Source organism: Zingiber officinale, chromosome 2A (genome assembly GCF_018446385.1).
Source record: "Zingiber officinale cultivar Zhangliang chromosome 2A, Zo_v1.1, whole genome shotgun sequence".
Taxonomy (NCBI): Eukaryota; Viridiplantae; Streptophyta; class Magnoliopsida; order Zingiberales; family Zingiberaceae; genus Zingiber; species Zingiber officinale.
The window spans coordinates 140,700,383-140,722,124 of NC_055988.1; the positions used below are offsets into that span (position 1 = coordinate 140,700,383).

Consider the following 21,742-nt stretch of genomic DNA (forward strand, 5'->3'; position numbering starts at 1 on the left):
AGGTCTCCTTTGCTTTGTTTGCTGCGTCGAGAGAAAGAAACGGGAGAGGGAGAGAAAGGCTTCGGTGAGGAGAGAAAATGCTGAACCCAAAAGAAATAAACCAATCCCACTTAAGTTTTCTATTTATATCAAATAGTTATTTCTCCCAAATCAAATATAAATATATTTGATTTCCTATCCTTTCAGCACGACCCTGCTGGGTTCACTTGGTTTCCGGAACACATAATAAGTCGTAGGCTCCGATGGGTCCCGGGTTCGATTCCCGCGTAAACCATTTTGTGACTTATTTGTTTTTGCTACTTCCGGTACTCTAAAAATTATGTAAAATTATCCTAAAAATCTAGAAAAATCATAGGATATTTCTAAAATAAATTCGGGAATTTTTCGGGCTTTACATTATATCTATTAATTTCATAAAATTCAATAAATTTATGGTTTTCAAATTCTCCCCCATGGTTACTTCTAATTCTTTTTATCTAAGCATATTTTTCATTTTCTATTAATTTACAAAAGATTTTAAAGACTTCGAAGGTTTCATCTTTAGTTTTTAGAAATTTTACCCAAGTAAATCTTGAGTAGTCATCGATTATTACTAAGCAATATTGGTTTTTGCATAGTGACTTGTCCCCATGTGAATCAAACAAGTCTAGGTGAAGGAGCACAAGTATCGAAGTTGTTCTATTTAGGTTGGTTAACTTATGGTTTGACATGGTTTGTTTATCCTGTTGACATGCATTACAAATTGAGTTTTCAATAAATTTTAATTTGGGCAAACCTCTAACTAAATCATTTTGACTCATTTTTGCAATGAGTCTAGTGTGAATGTGACCCAGTCTTCTATGTCACAACTCAGTTTCCTCTTGTTGTGTCAATAGACACTCTAGTGAGGAGGTTGGTAGATCTATTGTATAGATGTTCTTTTTCCTAATTCCCTTAAGTGTGATTTCAGGATTTTTAATATTCTTAATTATGCACTCAGTTTTTGAAAATGTGACTAAGTATCCTGAGTCATATAACTGGCTAATACTAAGTAAATTAAAACTAAATTGTTCAACCAATAAGACTTTTCGAATGAAAAAATCGGAATTTAATTGGATATTACCTATTCCGATTACCTTAAGGGTTCCATCGTTGCCGAATGCAACGGACCCTAGGTTCTTAAATTTCAACTTAGTGAATTTCAATCTATCTCCAGTCATGTGTCTTCCATTGATCCAAATCTTTATGTTCCTATATAAAGTTATTTGAATTGGGTCGATTTAATGGATTCAGAAGATAGCTTGATTGAAATCAACTCCTTAATGTTCCATCTCACCCAGTCTAGATGATCAAGCACGGTATTCCTATGGGTGATTGTGAGATGGTTTATTAAGTTATATTTAATTTAATTAAGTTGATTTTTTAGTTAAGTTAATTACTTAGATTAAGTTAATTAAGTAGTTAATTAATTAGATTAAGTTAATTAATTTGAATAAGCTAATTAAGTAGTTAAGTTAATTAATTAGATTAAGTTGATTAAGTAGTTAAGACAATTAATTAGATTAAGTTAATTAATTAGTTAAGTTAACTAATCTGATTAAGTTAATTAATTAGTTAAGTTAATTAATTTGATTAATTTATTATTAAGTTGATTAATTTTGATTAGGTTAAATTAAATTGGTTAAGTTAGTTAATTTTGACTAAATTTATCCTAGATCCATCTCACTCGATTCTAAGTTATCAATCAGGAAATCTTAAGTAGTTTTATGAGATGATTATCTTTAATTTAGATTATTTCTAAGGATTAATTTTCATTTGAGTTGGACTTAGGTTTTCCAATTAGTCAATTAAATACACATTTCAAAAATTGGCTCCCAGGTTGTGGCAAGGTACTAAGCCTTCTTGGGTATGAGATCATCCACCACTTTTAGACAGAGCCTTTAAAGAAATTATATATTTAATTTTCTTTTTGAAAGTCCTAGGACTAACTAATCAAGTATAAATTACGCCTAAGTCCTTAATCTATCCTAGTCTAAGCATGCATAAAGAAAAGAAAAACAATCATCAAACAATTCTAATTATTAATGAAGATAGTTTTTCTATTGGCTCCCCTTGGATCATAGCCTCGATATGGTCTATCAAGGTAATAGACTTGATCCTTGGGGACCCAATATTTACCAAGTCTAACTTGGTTGGCCAAGTTGGACTTAGGTACCTATGCTTGAACTACCTTTCTATTTGGTCTATTAACAAGTGATAGATAAGACCGGTATTTTCTTTTAGTTTTAAATCCTAGTCTGGATCGATTCTATACGACCTTCTGTTTTCCAAGAATTAGGTCAAGATTCTTGGAACCCAGTGTAAACTGTAACAGCCCACCCTCCTCACTACCAGACCGTGAGGGTGGAGCACTACTGGACTACTAACTTTACTTAATTAGAGTTGTTCACATGTAAAGACCAATACATAAACTCTCTAAACATGTATCTGATAGCAGCGGAAAATATAAACAACTTATCTCTACATTATACTCTAGCATATGAACACAACTAAAACTATACATCAATCTAATCATGCTGAAATATATGTATTAATCTGAACATGCATGCAACCATTATACAACTCAGATAATAGGTCTACTATGCATAGCAATTCTAATGAGAAAATTCTAAATACATAAAGTCATTTTATGAATTAAATCATCTACATGAACAAACAATCCCATTAGTCTAAATACAAAATATCTTAATAAATTTCTGAACTAGGTCCCAAAGCTTCTATAGTCCAGGCATCACACATCCATCCGCACCTCCTTGTCGCCTTCCTTTGCTATAACTTTTCCTTTCCTTTATCTGCAGTAAGAGGAAAATGCATCTATAAGCAAAATTGCTTAGTAAGTGCTATCTAACTCACAAAACTCGAATATGCATGTAAGATGAAAGAAATCTAGAAGTTGAATGCTCAAAAGAAGATACTACTCATGCTCGTCTAACAGCAAAAGAAACTTACTGAAATGCTAAACATGTAAAGCAAATCTATACAATCATGCTAGCATAAAGAACTAAACTTGCTGAATTTTAAACCTATGTGAAGCTTATTTCACTTGTTTAAAATTTATACTTTTATACTTTTATACTTATGTGAAACTTATTTTACTTGTTCAAAACTTATACTTTTAATACTTCAAAATAATAATAAACTTTCTTCTTGGGCCTAGGCGTAGTACCAAAGCGCGCTCCCTAATAGAAACTGGGGTAGCGGCCTACCAGTCCTACAAGGGTAAAGACCTTGGTCTTACTAGGGCCAAGACCTCATAATTTGTCACCTGGATTTGTTTAACGACAACCTCGGAAGTCGGGTACTAGCCTCTTAAAAAAAATAAAATACTTGTTATCTTTTATTACTTCTAATATATAATGCCTCGGCATTTAACAAGCACCTTGTGTGCCAAAATCCCTAAAGTCTTGACTTTGGGATCTACTTAAGGCCTTGACCTTTTTCTTTCTTTTCTTTATCTTTCTTATACTTTTCTTGAACTCAAAATATTGTAATACTTAACAAGATCTGCACTATGATACTTAACAAAAATCTACACTGAAATGCTTAATAAAACTGCGCTGAGATGCTAAATAAAACAGCATGCTTATAAATAAAATCATTCATGCATATTGAGGTGACAAGAAAACTTAAATATGAATGCTTGAAATAAATAACATATATAGCTGCTCATGTTAATCTAATAGCAAAGGAAAACTAGAAAGTATACTCGTGCATATCTAGTGGCAAAGGAAACTGGTCATGCTCAACTCATAGCAAACAAAACTAGGAAATAAATCTGCTCATGCATATTCAATAGCAAGGGAAATTACTCATGCTCAACTAATAGCGAGGAACTAGAAATACAAATCCATACTGCTCATGCTCGAATCAATGGCAAATGGAAAACTACTTATCTAATAGCAATAGGAAAACTGCACTGCTAAAGAAAAACTGCACTAGAATTCTGCACTACTAAAAGTACCAAAACTAGGAGCTAAATGAAAATTAAAAATTCTACAATTCTTCATTTGTGGTGCACGCCTACTGCTACACCAGAAAACTAGATGTTTTGATGAAAAGCAAATCTGAAATGCTTAATACTTAGCTGTATATTCCTAATTAATTGCAAAAGAACCGAAACAAAACCGTAAGCTCCAAAGGGCTGTTCATGCCCCTTTTTGTGGTGCAAATCAAACTAAAACTTGTTGGAATTGAACTCTAAATAAAGGGTTCGGATTATAGCACTTGGAGCAATTAACAACAAAATCTTAAACTGATATGATATTCATGGCTGTGTTATTCGGGTTTAACAGAAATCTACGGTAGAAACACTGAATCTAAAATAGCATGTATAAAATTTCCCACACAGGTGAACTACTAAACCTTGTTAGGCTTTCTGGAACCCTTTTTTTTTTTTAAATCAGAACTTATGGTACACTTGTTCACAGCTGATGTCTTAGTAGAGCAACAAAATTCGAAAACTTTAAACTCTACATTGATCCAAGCATGCATATCACAGTCACACAGAAAAATCCAAATCAAAAGCTACAAATGCCAATTTCAAAGCTTGAAAGGAATCTTTCCACATACTTAACCTCTATCGTTCTTCCCCTTTCTTCCCTTGGGGCTTACGGCAGCAACACAAAACCAACCATCTTTACAACATGCTACGAAATCAAAAAGAAACTAAGTTTGGAAACTACTCCTATTGCAGGTGAGTAATGCTTACCTTTGCGTTCTTGGGCTTACAACCGGAAAGAAAACCTCTAGGGTTTGCGGAAATTGCAAGCTTCGACCCCTTCTTCGTGCTCACGGTTTCCCCTTGACGAGAGGATCGTGAGGAGGCGAAAAGCTCTCAGATTGGACTCTTGATTGGCCGTCGGGGACAAGCCCTAGCCGCGGCTTTGTTTTCCGCCCGAGCTCCGCCGTCGCGAGCGAGAGAGAAGAAGGAAAAGGGTTAGGTCACGAGCAAATAACTCAACTTCCCCTTTAATACTTAATATTTCTGTTATTAACTACCCTTTAAATTATTTCGCTATCTTTTCTAAATAGCATGGCCCACTTGGGCACTTGGTCAGCTGAGACAACTTAAGGCTTTGCTTAACTGGAGGTCTCCGGTTCGAACCTCGGCTTAACCTCTTTATTTTTTAAAAACTTCTCCCTTTTGGTAAAAATACCAAACGAACTCCAAAAATTACATAAAAATACTCTAAAAATTCCTAAAAATCTCTAGAATATTTCTAAAGCATTTCTAATTATTTTTAATCACTACTAGAACTCAAAATGAGGAAATTTGGGTTGTTACATAAACCGTTCCAATGCTATCTTCAAATCCTTGACTTGAGTTTTTAGGCTGGAATTCTCTTCCTCAAGCTTTTGGACTTGAGTTGAGGTTCCAGTCTGAACAAAGTCAGTCAAGGATTCGGAGTTAGTCACTTCTTTAAGGGTTGTTACCTCCTTTAGAAGTTACTTGATCTGAACATTAGATTTAGCTAATTTATGCATAAGATAATTAATTAAATTGTACAAACGAGAAGTACTTACAGAGGGGTTGGGCCCTTCAGAAATGGATACAGATCCGTGGCTTCTTTCGGACTTAGCTTCCAATTCATCCTCGCTTCTGGATTCGTTGATTTAGTCCCGGGTCGTCATTGCAAGAAAACTCGTCTATTCAAGCTCTTCATCGTCAGACTCTTCTGAAGAAGACTCATCCCAGGTCGCCTTCAGAGCCTTTTTCTTTCTTTGTTTCTTCACAACTTTTTGGTTCAGACAGCTGGCTTTGATATGCCCCTTTTGGTTGCAGCCGTAGCATGTTACTTCAAACTTCACCTTTGGTTAGGCTTCCTTGGACTGGATCACCTTTTTGACGTCCTTCTTGTTGAAGCCTTTCTTCTTTTTGTAGAGTCTTCTCACCAGGTTGACGAGTTCGGCCGTGAGCTCATTGTCATCATCTTCCGAGTCTGGTTCTTCTTCTGACTCTGGTTCGATTCTACATCTTGGTTTTTATTCGCGCAATCTGCCTGTACCTGCAACCAAAGCTATACCCTTCTCGGTCGATCGAGCATTAACTTGTTCATGTAATTCAAATTCAGCAAATAGTTCATCTAATTTAATTGAAGAGAGATCCTTGGATACCTTGTAAGCATCTACCATGGATGGCCACAGGGTAGTCCTCGAAAAAGCATTAAGTGAATACCTGATTATATCTCTATTTTCTACCTTTTGTCCGATTACGTGGAGACTGTTGAGGAGATCTTGAATGTGTGCATGCAACTGGCTTGCCATTTCTCCTTCTTGTAATTTTATATTATATAATTTATTTAGAATTAGATCCCTCTTACTTACCTTAGTGTCGGATGTTCCTTCATGTAATTCAATCAGCTTCTCCCATAGTTCTTTGGTGCTCGAGAATGGGTCAACACGGTTCAACTCCTCCTTCATCAGTCCACATTGGAGGGTGCAGGTTGCCTTGGCGTTGGCTTATACTTTCTTTATCAGAGTCACGTCCCAGTTCTCGTATGGTAATGGCTTTCCTGTGCCGTCAGTTGGTAGTTCCAGCCTGGTTTTGACGATCACCCAGACTTCAAAGTGAGTCTGAAGGTACGACTCCATCCGACCCATCCAGTAGCCGAAGTCTTCTCCAGTGAAGAGTGGTGGGTGAGTGGTGCTATAGCCTTCTTGGAGAGCCATTGAAGATCTAGCACACAACAAAAAGACAAACAACTTTATTACAAGACTAGGTCTTGGATTAGTAGTGCTGGATAAAGAAAAATAAGCGAACTCGAGTAGTGTTGCACCAACTTCGAGGGAAAATACTTCGATTACGAAAAACTAGATCGGAAGGCGGCAAGAATACCGATTCTGATCGACTCCGAAAAATTGAAAAATACCACGAAAATGTGCTTGACTGGTGGTTGCACCAAATCAAAGCGACCCTACTCTGATACCAATTGTTGGATCAAGACGCACTAGGGGGGTGAATAGCGCTCGTGACTTTCACTTTTCATATTCGAAAACGTCCGAGTAACATAGTGGAATAACTAATAAAGCACACACAAAAAGACCCAAGTATTTTTACTTGGTTCGGAGCCTTGGGCGACTCCTACTCCAAGGCCTATGCTCGTTGAGAGTTTACTTTGGGCAACAACTATAATAGCGCAAATGTTTACAAGAATATTACAATTAAATTAAATTATATCGACAACAGGAATTTGAAATTCACAGCTTCGGGTCATCGGGATCTTGAAATGGCTCAGCCGGAACGTCTCGTTAGCAGCAAACAATTGAAAGATTGCTTGGGAATTGTTAAATCAAAGTGCTGGTTGAGACCTCCTTATAAAGCCCATTGAGGGCGCCTTCAACCTCCTTGAGGGTGCCCTCATCCGCGCCAAATCCATCGTGCGGATGAGCTCTGAAAAAGTCATCGCTATCCTCTTGAAGGCGCCTCCATACTCCTTGAGGGCGCCTTCAAGGCTGTCCGAGGTGCCTCAAGCCTCCATGAGGGCGCCTCCATCCTTGCTGCCGAACTTCTCAGCCTTGCACCCGAGGCGCCTCCAAGCTCTATGGAGGGCGCCTCGGGTACTGTTCAATTGAAGCAAACTTTGTTTTTTTGTCCTTGCAAAATATGTTAGTCCACAAAATAACAACATATCCTGTAAAACAAAGTTAGCACATAATAATGACATAAAAATAAATGTATGGCAGTCATCGGACTGTTCGGTGCTGACTTCAAATTTTTGACCTAAAATCCTAGGTCGAACCGATGCCTACTGTTCCCTCCGCGGGGAACGCGTCCTCACCTACTCCACTCAGGAGAGCATACCTGCTGCCAGTCCGATCCTCCAGACCGAATGGATTTTCTACCTAGGTGTAACGCCCGAAAATTCTCAAGACTATTTTAGGAATATTCTATGATTTTTCTGGAATTATTAGATATTTTTCCGGAATTTTCCGAGTAGCGGAAGTAGCAAAAATTATTAGAGAAGTAAAATGGCTTAAGCGGGAATCGAACCCGGGACTTCTCGGGTCCGCTGAACCTTTAGTTAGCCTTAGTAACTGGTGAACCCAGCAGGGCCGTGCTGAAAGGGAAGGGAATCAATTATAATTATAATTGGTTTGGCCGAATTAATTACTTAGTATAAATAGGAAATTTAAGTTGGGGTTTGGTTAATTTTTAGAATTTGGTTCGGCAACTCCTCTCCAAAACCCTCACGCCGACGCCAACCCTCTCCCCTCTTCTTCTCTCGGCGCCACAACAAGGGAAGAACTAGGGTTCCATCCCTAAGGTCCCAAGGTCACTTTCCGGCGATGATTTCAGCACAAGGATGTTCCCCTCCACGAGTAGAGCACGTAGACGCGAGACTCGCGCACGTAGACGCGAGCGAATCGTCGAGAAGTCGTCTCCACCGGAATTTCTAGCGATTAGATTTGTAAGAAATCTAGCACATAGGTAAGAAACCCCTCACCTGCAGTATAAGTAGCTCTCGCGTGTTTTCTTTTATGCATTAGATTAGTTTTATTGAATTTTGTCAGCATATAGTGTGTATTTTAACTCTTCTCACAGATTTAGGGATTAGTGAGCATCTCTAGATGGGCCGAGCACGTGTATCCTCTGTAGATAGGGGTTTAGACGCTGCTGGGTGCCTAGAGGTGGTCTCCCTGATCGAGAGGAGAGTTAGAGGGCGCCAAATGCTCGACAAAATGCCTAGCGCAGCCTTATGATACAGTGGGCATGTAGTTAAATGCCGTGGAACATGTTAATTAGCATGATCAGTTTTATTCCAGCTTTTATGAGACTAGATGTCCAAATGGGTGGGCTCCCACAGTCGCCTCTAGGTTCAGACAACCTAGTTCTAGGTTCAGATAACCTAGATCCAGCAAAATAGTATTAGCTATTTCAGTATTTTATTTTTCAGTGGCACTGTACTGGATTAGATATCCATTGGGTTGGGCTCCCATAGTCGTCCCTAGATTTAGCTAACCTAGTAAACCCTACTAGATTCGGAACTTGCAATCCCGGGTCTAGTTAGGGATGCGCGCACAGCAAGTACAGTTGCCAGGGCCCAACAGCAGCATGTTTAGTATTTTTAATTACTATATGTATATGGTTTTCAACCTTTCACAAATTAGTTCGTGGATTCAGGACAGTCCTAGCAGTAGCTCAGTATCAGCTTAGCTCAGTTTTTTTTAGTATCAGCTTAGTTCTTCATGGATACCATGTGATTGATATCATGTTCAGCTTTAGATATGCCATGATTGTATGCTTATATGCCATGCCATGTTTAGTTTATTCAGTATACTTAGCATATCCTTTCAAACAGCATGATTTAAAATCATATTTGCATCGTATGCATGTTTTAGTGAGGTAGATGGTTTCTTACTAAGCTTTTTAGCTTACAGATACTATTTTCCTTATACTGCAGATACAGGTAAAAGGAAAATGGACTAGCAGTGGAGGCTGGAGGTCAATGCAGATCAAGATGTGTGTGGAAGGAACTGGAATAAAGATCCTAGGGATCTAGTTTCATTTTATTATGCATTAGAACGTGTTCAGTATGTATTAGTACTCATAGCAAGCGTTATCTTATGTTTCTGTTAGTTAGCAAGAGAACAGTTTAAAACCTTGTTAGTTTTGGTTACCATATGTTTACATGCCATGAATTAGTATTCTATGCCTTAATCATGTTTAGTAAGTTAGCCATTACTTAGTAGAATGTTTCTCTTAGCTTTTATAGTGTTGTGTAATGACTTTGGCACGCATCAGTGCTGAAATCAGACCTTTGGGTCGAAATCAGAAACTCGGATCGATCAGCTGATCGATTCGAGGGTCTCCAATCGATCAACTGATCGACTGGGCGATTCAGCTCGCGAACAGTAGGCGTCTGGATCGATCAGCCGATCGATCCAGCCAATTCCGTCGCGAACAGAGAGCTCTGGGATCGATTAATGGATCGATTGACCAGCCTGGATCGATCAGCCGATCGATCCAAATTATCATCCTGGGCACAGTAGCATGCTGGATCGATCACTGGATCGATCCAACCTGTGTTCCGCATACAGTAGCCGGCTGAGTCGATCACTGGATCGATCCGACTATTTCAATCGATCTGTGGATCGATTGGGAGGTGTGATAACGGCTGGAAAACATTTATTTCAGTTCCTTGACCATAGGGGATGTAGTATATGTTAGGTATACCTTAGATTACACTCCTTAGTACATGTAGAACTAAGAACTGTTAACAGCTTAGCAAAATTTTAATTAGTCCAGCTTCCGCACCTAGTTCTAGAGATGGTCAGGGAATAGTTTAGCACAGCATAAGGTGACGATCGGCCTTACAGTTTAGTTAGTAGAAGGCGGGTCGTTACACTAGGGTTACCACCCCCTAGGTTTTTCCGCCACCAGGGTTACCACCCTCTAGGACCTAAGGTTAATCCCCCTTAGGATTTTCCTCCACCTAGGGTTACCATCCCCTAGGGTTTTCCACCTGCCTAACCGTAATTAGGACTTTCCTACAAACTCATTCACACATATCAGATAACAATTAACCTTATCTTTGAACCCTTTGCCATTATCAAAACTTGGGTTTGATCGTCGGATGCTTCCCGCACCAACATATGGTCGACAGACTATAACAATGTAGGTATAACCTCACTAGCATTTATGTATGAGCCTAAATAACAATTAAAGTCTAGTAGGGTACTTATTATCCTACAATACGGTATGGTCTTACTAATATATAGGCATGAATAAATATCAAGCAGGTAACTTAGTTCAATATTCTATAACTATGCTATGGTATAGTGTCGTTAGCATAATAGTATGAGCATAAATGGTCACAAATAGCATGGATAACAATGAGACAATATGGATATCAAAGTAGATCAATATGCAAGATTAACCTCAAGAAACAAGAGTGAATAGAGTCGAGGTAAATATAACTATCAACTAGAATAACAAGGCATGCACTAAGGACAATGAACTATGAAAGAAAGGGAAGAAAGTACTCACCTCTATTTGCATACCATGATGAAACTATCGTCTCGTCAAAGTGCTCATTTCATTGATGTGATGAACCGCAAGCGCACGATCGTCGTTAAGTAATAAAATTTATAAGTTGATCCCATAAGAACTGAAGATGTGAAAGCTAAGTAAAAGAAAGTAAATTGAGGAAGTCCTTAGTTTAGTGAATGTTCTAGGTTGTTGGTTTCATTGTAATGATGAATGTTGTGCTATGAATTTTCCCTTCCCTAGTTCTCTACTTACATGATTACAGGACAATCTAAATTACTACCGAATACCACCCTGCGACGGTGTATCAGAGTACTTCCCCTGCCAATAACCAAGTATGCTATCAAGTGAAGAAGTAATCTAGAGAGTCTGGGTTTTCAGTAGAGTAGCTTCTGTCACAAGGTCTCCCCCGGGTTTAGGTCTCTAGATTACGTAGGTCCCTTGCGTAGTATATGATTAGGGGAAGCCCATTAGGTCAAGTAATAGACTTGTCCATACATAGAATTATTTTCCCTTAGCAGGTTACATTCCTTATAAAAGGATAGTTATCTTAGATATTCAACTCCAAACAAGTATCCTAAGGTCATGCCAAGCTATATCGAAACATACACTCATAAGAGACAACAAACTATGCATCTATCCAATAAAAATTTAGGTTCATGCTCAGATCCGGATATAGACACACAGCAATGTATCTATTACAGAAATGAGATCTACACATACAGAAATACAATCTTGATAGATAAATTCATGTCCTTAAAGAAAGTCTTCTTACAAGCATTTCATCAAACAGAACATATGCATACAAGCTTCATCAAACAATGGAATTGGCAATTCAATAGAGTTTACAACATCCACACATTACAATTACTTCCTACATACTAGAACAATCTAAATCTACTCTACAATAGCTAGAAATGCAATCCAAAGAGTCATAATAACAGAAATCCAAGAGAAGGAGGAGGAAATTTTATCCTTTGATGTCGAGTTAAGCCTTTGGATGTAGATCTTGGTGTGTTGATGAGGATGGAGCAGTAGGACAACCTCGGATCTCCCAGATGATGCCTCTGGATGCAAGGATTTGACCTAGATGATCTCCTCCCATCCACCAAACTTCCTCCTTTGTGGAGGAGATGAAGTCCCCCTCTTATAAAGGTGAGGCACGGGATGGTAGTGCCTTTGGGTACAGCCAATCCATTCCTTAGGTGTCTGGTCGTGCCATCTGGCATAGCCAGAGCCAACTTGGCTCTAGTTCTGGGCCCCTTGCCATGCCATATGGCATGGCCAAAGTAGAGCTTACTCTTCTTCCTTCTTGGTCGTGTTATTTAGCACGACCATACCTTCGAATCTTTGTTCTGGATGCATGGTCGTGCCTCAAGGCACGGCTAGGTCCAATTCTTCTCTGGAAGTTGGCACAGGCAAGCTCATGGCCATGCCTTTTGGCATGGCTAGGCCCAATTCTACTCTAGAAGTTGGCACAGGTAAGCTCATGGTCATGCCTTTTGGCACGACCAGTTCTTTAAAACTGGGGATATTCTAGCTTTTGTAGGCATGGTCGTGCCTCAGGGCACGACCAAACCCAACTCTACGCTGGAAATAGGCACGACCTCCCCTTTTCTTGTGCTATTTTTTCTTCCTGGTCATGCCATTCGGCATGGTCTGTCTTCATTTGCTTCCTTGGTTGTGCCATTGGGCATGACCACCTTCTGAAACTTGACTTGGGTACTCCACTCTTTTGCTTTCCTCACCATCGGGAAGAGATCTTCTTTAAGTGATTTTCTTTTTCATCCTTAAATTTTTTCCCACTCCAAACTGCTTCTAAATATCAAAACAAACACCGAGTAGATCTTTAAATGAAAAGTAGTAATTATGCTAACATGAGATAGAAAAGGGTGCAAAAGCATACATCATAGTCAAATAAATACAGAAAGATGTGTGTTAAATGATATTAAATAACATATATAATCTACGCACATCACACCCCTAAACTTAAACCTTTATTTGTCCTCAAGTAAACCCTGCAATCTAGATTCATGAGCTAATAATGAGTATTCCTAGTGATTCTAGTTAGTTCTACCAAACTAGTGAAACTGATGAGCATAATCAAGAATGATCTACAAGTAAGCATTTGATTGTTAACGAATAAAATTTTATAGTCTAGAAACATATGTAGGAATAAGTACATCATAATCCCTAGCAAATCAATTTAACTCTATCAAATAATTTCAATAGTGAGCATGATCATGAATGGATTTAACTAACCTAAGAATGGGTTCTCTATGCTCAGTGCAAATAGTGACCTAAATTTCTTAAGATTCAATTCATAATCTTAGTCAAGTCGTCATTGAACCATCTTTTCCTTTTATTTCCGGTAGTAACATTGCTTGGTTCATCTATCTTAGATCTACCCAAGGTCTAAAGAATGTGTTCGATAACAAGAGAAATCTAGTGTTTATTTTCCTAGTAACCTAACTCGATCTCAAAGGGGCAAACATCTAGTTTCCACTCATGACAAAAAATTTTTTAATCCCTTATTTCATATGCTTTGTTTGTTTTTTTTTTCAATTGCACATTTGTAATGATGCAATTAGTGGGATTTCCATTTTTCCAAATGAGTTTTAATGTTTCGAGCATCAATCTAAGAGCCAAGGTGTAGTTAAGAAATCACCATGGGAAATTAAGTACTCATCAAATTCAATGAATCATGACTATTTTTGGAACTTTCAATTATCAAATAAGGGAAGGTGTATAGAGATCCTCAGGCTAGACTATAACTAAATTCTTTCATTGAAAAATAATGCTCATGTCTTGCTATTAATGATAGAGAAAAGTAGATCACCAAACATACTAACACTCATATCCTAACAACATGAATCTAAACCATAAACGTGCAAAAAAATTTGTTATCAAACAAATGTCATGCTCATTTTGTTCCACTATAGATAGAAAAATAGATAACTAAATATACTAGCACTGAGAAGTGTAACTCATTAAATCCAAATAATAAGTGTACTAGTAGTTTACTCATGGAATATGATAGACATTATAGGGTCTGACTATAACGTCTCAACAAGGATCGCTACATCTCCATGAGAACTTGGGTGTAGTGTTAAATAGGCAAAAGTTCTCACACCATAGGTTAGATAAAAACAAATATGATAGGAAAACTAATAATCTAAGATTTGGAACATGGATATAGGAACTCTCACTGGTAAATCAATGGAGGTAGTAGATATGATGATTAGGAGAAAAATTAGTATTTTGTGTGTACAAGAGACAAAATGGATAGGCGAGAAGGCAAAGATGATAGAGAACTCGAGTTTTAAGTTATGGTACACTGGAAAGAGTAAAGCAAGAAATGGAGTGGGTATCATTGTAGATAATTTGTTAAAGGATGAAGTTGTAGGAGTAGTTAGAAAAGGGGATAGAATTATAGCCCTTAAGATAATAGTGACAAAAGAAACTATGAACATAATTAGTGTATATGCATCACAAGTAGGGTTAGATGAAGCTACCAAATCAAGGTTTTGGGAGGACTTAGATGAAATATTACAAAATATTCCACCAAATGAAATGATTTTAATAAGAGGTGATCTAAATGGACATGTCGGAGTGAAAAATGAGGAATATGAGAGAGTACATGGGAGTTATGGATTTGGAATGAGGAATGAGGAAGGGAAAACTATATTAGACTTTGCGATAGCATATGACCTTATATTAGCTAATACGTTTTTTAAGAAAAGAGAAGAACACTTAGTCACATTCAAAAGTGGAAATAATAAATCGCAAATTGACTTTCTTATGGTTACGAAGAAGGATAGAAAGATTTGTAAAGATTGCAAAGTCATCCCTGGAGAAAGCTTAACTACCCAACATAGGGTAGTAGTGTTGGATATACGCCTCAAACATAGTATCAATAGAAAGAAAATATATACAATTCCTAGAATTAAGTGGTGGAAGTTAAAGGATGAAAACAAAATATATTTAAGGAGAAGGTAGAAGTACAAGCATTAGGTTAAATATATGATGACTCTAATACAACATGGGATAAGATGGTATCAAAGTTGAAAATAGCAGCTAAGAGTATACTTGGTGAGTCAAAGGGGCATGCACCACTAAGTAAAGAATCTTGGTGGTGAAATGAGAAAGTACAAGAGAAAGTGAAGGAAAAACGAATAGCTTATAAGGAATTATATATTTGTAAGAACGAGGAAAACTTAAAAAAATATACAATAGCCAAGAAATAAGCTAAAAAAGTAGTGAGTGAAGCAAAAAATGAAACTTTTGAACGGTTATATCGAAAATTAGATACAAAAGAACGGGAAAGAGACATTTATAGAATAGCTAAAGTGAGAGAAAGGAAAACAAGAGATCTTAGCCAAATAAAATGTATTAAAGACGGATGTAATAGGGTATTAGTAAATGATGGGGAAATAAAAGAGCGGTGGAAGAGGTATTTTCATCAACTTTTTAATGAAGGTTTAGGTGACCAACTTAACTTAGGCAATTTAATTAGGTCAAATGAGTATAGAAATTTTAATTTTTATCGTAGAATTCAGACATCATAAGTAAAACAAACTTTAAATGAGATGCACAATAGAAAAGCCGTTGGACCAGATGATATTCCGATAGAGGTATGGAAGTGTTTAGGGAAACAAGGTATTGAATGACTTACAAAATTATTTAACATGATATTGAAAACGAAAAGAATGCCTGATCAATGGAGGATAAGTACTCTAGTGCCCTTATATAAGAACAAGGGAGACATACAAAATTGTGCAAACTATAGGGGTATTAAACTAATGAGTCATACTATGAAACTTTGGAAAAAAGTAATAGAAAAAAGATTAAGGAAGGAGACCACAGTGACAGAAAATCAATTTGGGTTCATGCCTGGAAGGTCGACAATAGAAGCTATACATCTCCTTCGACAATTAATTAAAAAATATCGGGAGCAAAAACAAGATCTACACATGATATTTATTGACTTAGAAAAAGCTTATGATAGAGTCCCAAGAGAAATTATATGGAGAATTTTAGAAAAGAGAGGTGTTAGCGTAACATACATTGAACTAATTAAGGATATGTATGAGGATGTAATGACCTGAGTAAAGGCTTCAAGCGGAGTAACTGAATCATTTCCAATAAAGATAGGGTTACATCAAGGATCATCCCTAAGCCCCTATCTTTTTACACTAATTATGGACGAACTCACTGCGCACATTCAAGAGATAGTACCGTGGTGCATGTTGTTTGCAGATGATATTATTTTGGTAGATGAGACACGTGAAGGAGTAAATGCTAAGCTAGAATCTTGGAGGAAAATACTAGAAAGGAAAGGTTTTAAGCTTAGTAGATTAAAGACAGAATATATGGAATTTAAGTTTAGCAATATTAGAAGTAATGAAACAATTGTTAAGATAGAAGAGGACGAGTTGTCCGGAACCGAGAGATTTAAATATTTAGGATCATTTTTACAAAATGATGGAGGGATTGAGAGAGATGTCTTACATAGAATACAAGCAGGATGAGTGAAATGGAGGGAAGCGTTAGGTGTTTATGTGACCGTAAAGTACCTCTTAAACTTAAAGGTAAGTTCTATAAAATTGCTATTAAACCTGCTATGTTATATGGAGCTGAATGTTGGGCTATGAATCGAGCACATGAGCATAAGAGGAGAGTTGCAGAGATGAGGATGTTAAGGTGGATGTGTGGACATACGAAGATGGACAAAATAAGGAATGAGAGCATTAGAGAGAAAGTCAGAGTAGCATCTATTGAGGACCAGCTCCGAGAGACACGTTTAAGATGGTACAGACATGTACTTAGATGACCAATAAATGCTCCAGTTAGGCGATGTGAAACTATGATAAACATGCATATCAAACGAGGAAGAGGAAGACCAAAAAAGACTTGGTTAGCAACAATAAAATAAGATAAAATTTATTTAAATATAGATGATGATATAATAGGAGTTAGAGCTCAATGGCGTAAAAGGATTCATACAGTCGACCCCACCTAGTGGGAAAAGGCTTGGTTGTTGTTGTTGTAGTAGTTTACTCATGGACAAGTTAGCAATAATGGTGTGGATAGTGTAACTCAAATGACTCAAAATTTAGAAGAAAATAAAGTGAAACTAGACTAAGAAAGTAAACTGTAAAACAAATTACCACTGTACAAAAATCCCCCCCTCCCAGACTTGGACACTTGATTGTCCTCAATGAAAACAAAGTCAAATATGAAAAGGATTAAGGTTAAAGGAGTTACCGAGTGAGACGTACCAAGTTAATGGGTCAATCAAGTTCTGAAATTACTCCATTATCCTTAAGCCTTCTAAACAATGTATCCTAAAAGAGAAGTATGGACAAGAAAAACTAAGTAAAGAGATTGGGTTAAGAAAAGAGAAAAGAAAATAAACTGAAATAACAACAAGAGAGAAACTTGGGTTGCCTCCCAAAAAGTGCTTGTTTAAGGTCCTAATGTCACGCCCCGGAGGAGTCCCTGTCCGAAGAAATTTCGGCAGCACCTCCCCTGTACGGCGGACAATCTGAAACTTTCTACATACACAATATACATCAGCCACAGGCGGCTGGAATATACACACAACCACGCAGTTATATGATACAACCTACTCAGTTGATACAATAAAAACACAACCACGCAGTTATAAGTAAAGCAGCCGACTCGGCTGTGCCAAAATCAAAACACAACGGAAAACGACAGAAACCATATACAAACCAAACACAAAACTGCTAGCCGGCTAGACTTACACAACCAACAACATAACACCCGGAAACAAAACCAGAACACAATTCGAAATACAGAAATTTCGTATACCAAGATAAACAACAGAAAGGCAGCGATATGTCTCTGATGTGACGCGGGGACCAGCAGACAGGATGCTCCAAACGACACCATAAATACTTGGTACCTGAAAAAGATAGTATCAACGGGGGTGAGTTCAACAACTCAGCGAATACCAATGGACATGAGTAGTAAGATATATCTAACAGCAACAAACATGGAATACAGCTTTCTAATCATATATAGGGAATACGCAAAACTGAAAGGTAACTGAGGAAGCTGTACTCACCAGGAACTCCTATCCAGACAAAAGGGTCGTCAAACCGAAAGTGTCAATAATCCTGTATGCAGGTCAAAAGTATGTATCCAACCAAAATGCAGCAACCAAATGCAGCAAACACAATCATAAAAATATAAATGCATCAATGTATATGATGATAATGATGCGTCCTGGTCACCCCTGACGCCAGTCAGTCATCTCACATACAAATGGTGAGACCGAGTGGGTAGGGCTGTGACAACCGTGCACTCTGTCGTCACTACTCCTGATGAGTGACCGAGTGGACGGGATGCTGTCGTACTGTCCCGTGACCCCAAATCATAAATGGGGAGCTCAATGCTCTCATCTCCCTATACACGATGACGGGGAGGACATCTCTCACGGCCACCACCGAGTCACCGACCAACGGAGCCAACAGAGTCCACCGTCTGCCGGCTACTACTACACTAAACCAGCCGAGCCAAACAGAGCGGAACTGTCTGCCGGCTACCCTGAGTCCTCGGACCAACGGAGCCAAACAGTAGAACCGCCACACCTGCCCGATATACCACTAAACCATGAGTGGGGATGTGTGCAGTATGGCGATGGGCTCAACCATAGTGGAGCCGACAATCGCACAACATGCAATCATGATGCATGTCACTATGCATAGCAAAAACTGATCAACATAACCATATCCATATATACAAAAATGGGTACTGTAAAAGCGATGGTCACATACCAAAATCTAGACTACACAGGTCAGATAGAATATCAAAACATATGTCCCGAACATAACAAGTATGGTATATCCTGATCAGCATAGAAAAATTCATATATATATAATATGGGTACCACAGTATCAGTAGGTCAAATCCACGGATCTAGGGCATACGGGTCCTCTATGGTATAGCAACCTAGATCCTAAACATATCTCCTTCCATAACATATGTACCAACAATATGCACATATCAAGAATCAAGGTCTAGGTATACGAATCATATATGATATACAAATAGAGGTACACAAGCCAGTCATGGCATAAAACCTAAGTATCAGATAATCTCGATACACATGACTGAAACCAAAAGTCCAGAACCTAGTCCTAACCTCAATAAAACATGGTATGTCACTTATTCTAGAAACTAAGATACTTATAGTAATACAGTACTCATGGCAATAAATCACATGATATAAGCACGGATACGTCACAGGCGATAAACCTAACATGCTATGGATATCAAACAGTGACATACCAAAGACAAACATGTTCATTGCTTGTAGTTATAAAATACTATGCATATCCAAAGACAATATCATAAAAGATAAGTCAAGAGGTACCCGCCTTCCGATGTAGATCGAGCTAATCAACCTCTATGTCGAAGTGCTCGTCCTGAATCCGAATCCTGTAATAAATCATATGGTTTAGCTAAGTTTTATTGTAAACCAAAATAGCTAAACCTAATTCTTCATTTACCCGGAACCCTAATTATTCCATCATTCGATATGATCTATATTAGTATCCGATTCAAGTCCAAATTCCCAGTAGCAAGACTTAGATCAGAACATAATTTAGGTAATCAATGCTTACCCTATCCTCAAGTTTATCTAAAAATCTCCCACCATACTGCAGCCACCCTATCAATAAGCACTTCTTGATCAATTTGACAAGAATTCAAAATGCTAAAATACTATGAATCAGATCTAGGCCCCATATAGAGATCAAATGAATACCATCGTCAGAAATCAAATGGGAAACAGAACAGAGGCACAAATGCTCACCATGTTCTACTTATACTCGCATCCAAATCCTTGTCGATCTCCCTGCACGAACAATGTCGGGAGAAGAGGCACAAGCAAGACAGTGATCGGGTGATGTAGCAGAGTCCGGTAATAGGAGTTGCGACGTACAGAGACGTGACAGAAGATCAAGTCTAGGCTCGGGAAAAGGAAACCTACAACCAGCCAGCACCTCTGTCAGCCTCCGATCAGGTCCACCGTCAGAGGAGGAAGGGAGTCTTCGGCGTCGGTGATTGTGAACCCAAACTAGGGCACGGAAGTCGGCTGTGATGGTCGGCTCTGGCAGCACAGAGGGAAGAAGGGTTCGGCCGGCGGAAGCTCGCGGGCGTCGCGTCGGCCAGAGGAGAGAAAGAGGGCGTCGGGAGGCGCTAGGGCACAGGCAATGTGCTGGCTTCTTGTGGCCGGTGATCGGCGCACGGCTCGGCACGGATGAGGGGGAGAGGAGATCGGCTCTAGGAGGAAGAATGAGAAGAGAAGAATTGGTGCACCGGCACCGGTAGGGCAAAGATCGGCGTCGCAAGGGCTCGGGAGGAAACCGTCGGCACGGGTAAGAGCACGGCGTCGGGGAGAAAGAAAAAGAAATAGGAAAAGATAAAGGAAATTAAGAAAATATACATTTCCTCGCTTAAATAGGTAGCCTAAATAGGCTTTCCCGGCCCCGTTTTTATCCCCGTTAACTCGTCCGTACGAGTTCCGAAAAATTCCCGAAAAATTTTCAAAAATTCCGAAAATTTCCCTTATTAATATTCGCCTATTTTCGGTATTTTACATTCTCCTCCACTAATAAAAATTTGGTCCCCAAATTTTGTTTATCTACCATCAGCAAGTACTAACAACAGATAAAGCATAAATGCTGAACGATAAATAAAAATCACATACCTCATGTGAAAAGGTGGGGATACCAAGCTCGGATAGTATCCTCGAGTTCCCAAGTAGCCTCCTCATCCGAGTGATGCTGCCATCCGACTTTAACCAGCCAGATAGTCTTGTTCCGTAACTGACGCTCTTTCCGATCGAAAATCCGCACCGGAACCTCCTCATATGTAATGTCAGGCTGAACTGGAACTGGGATATCTGCCAGCACATGTGTCGGGTCGGGCACGTATCTCCGCAGCATAGATACGTGGAATACATCGTGTACGCCTGACAGGGACGGTGGTAGTGCTAACCAGTAAGCTACCGCTCCGATCCTCTCCAAGATCTCGGAAGGGCCAATGTACCGCGGAGCTAGCTTACCTCTGAGGCCAAATCTCTTCACCCCTTTCGTGGGTGAAACTCGCAAAAATACATGATCGCCAACAGAAAACTCTAGTGGTCTGCGTCTCCGATCAGCATAACTCTTCTGGCGATCCTGTGCCTCTCACATTCTCCGTCTGATAATACGGACCAACTCTTCGTTCTGTTGAGCTCTATGAGGTCCCAACAACTGGGCCTCCCCAACCTCATCCCAGAGGGTGGGTGTCCCACAAAACCTACCACCGGCTGCAGACTCTGACAGAAACGAGTCGTGAACCGGGGGTCTCTATCCAAAATAATACTCAAAGGAACACCATGTAATCCGATGATCTCTCCGCAATGCAGATCTGCCAATCGATCCAGAGAATCAATCTTCCAGATCGCTAAAGAGTGTGCAGATTTGGTTAATCGATTAACGACTACCCAAATCGCGTCATGCCCTCGTCGTGTCCTCGGCAAACCCACCACAAAGTCCATGGTAATAAGTTCCCATTTCCACTCAGAAATAGGAATCTGCTGAATTAAACCGGCAGGCCTCTGGTGCTCATACTTCACCTGCTGACAAACAAGACATCTAGTTACAAATTCCGTGATGTCTTTCTTCGTACCGTTCCACC

At 38.9% G+C, this 21,742-nt stretch overlaps 1 long non-coding RNA gene across 1 annotated transcript; it reads right to left on the reverse strand.

The window, feature by feature from the left end:
- Positions 1-19,699: 19,699 nt before the first annotated feature.
- LOC122040086 lies at positions 19,700-20,197 on the reverse strand. Its single transcript, XR_006128501.1, has 3 exons — positions 20,001-20,197; positions 19,872-19,913; positions 19,700-19,727 (listed from the first exon to the last, which is right to left on the reverse strand). It is a non-coding gene; the product is annotated as an uncharacterized LOC122040086 (long non-coding RNA).
- Between the last annotated feature and the right edge of the window lie 1,545 nt (positions 20,198-21,742).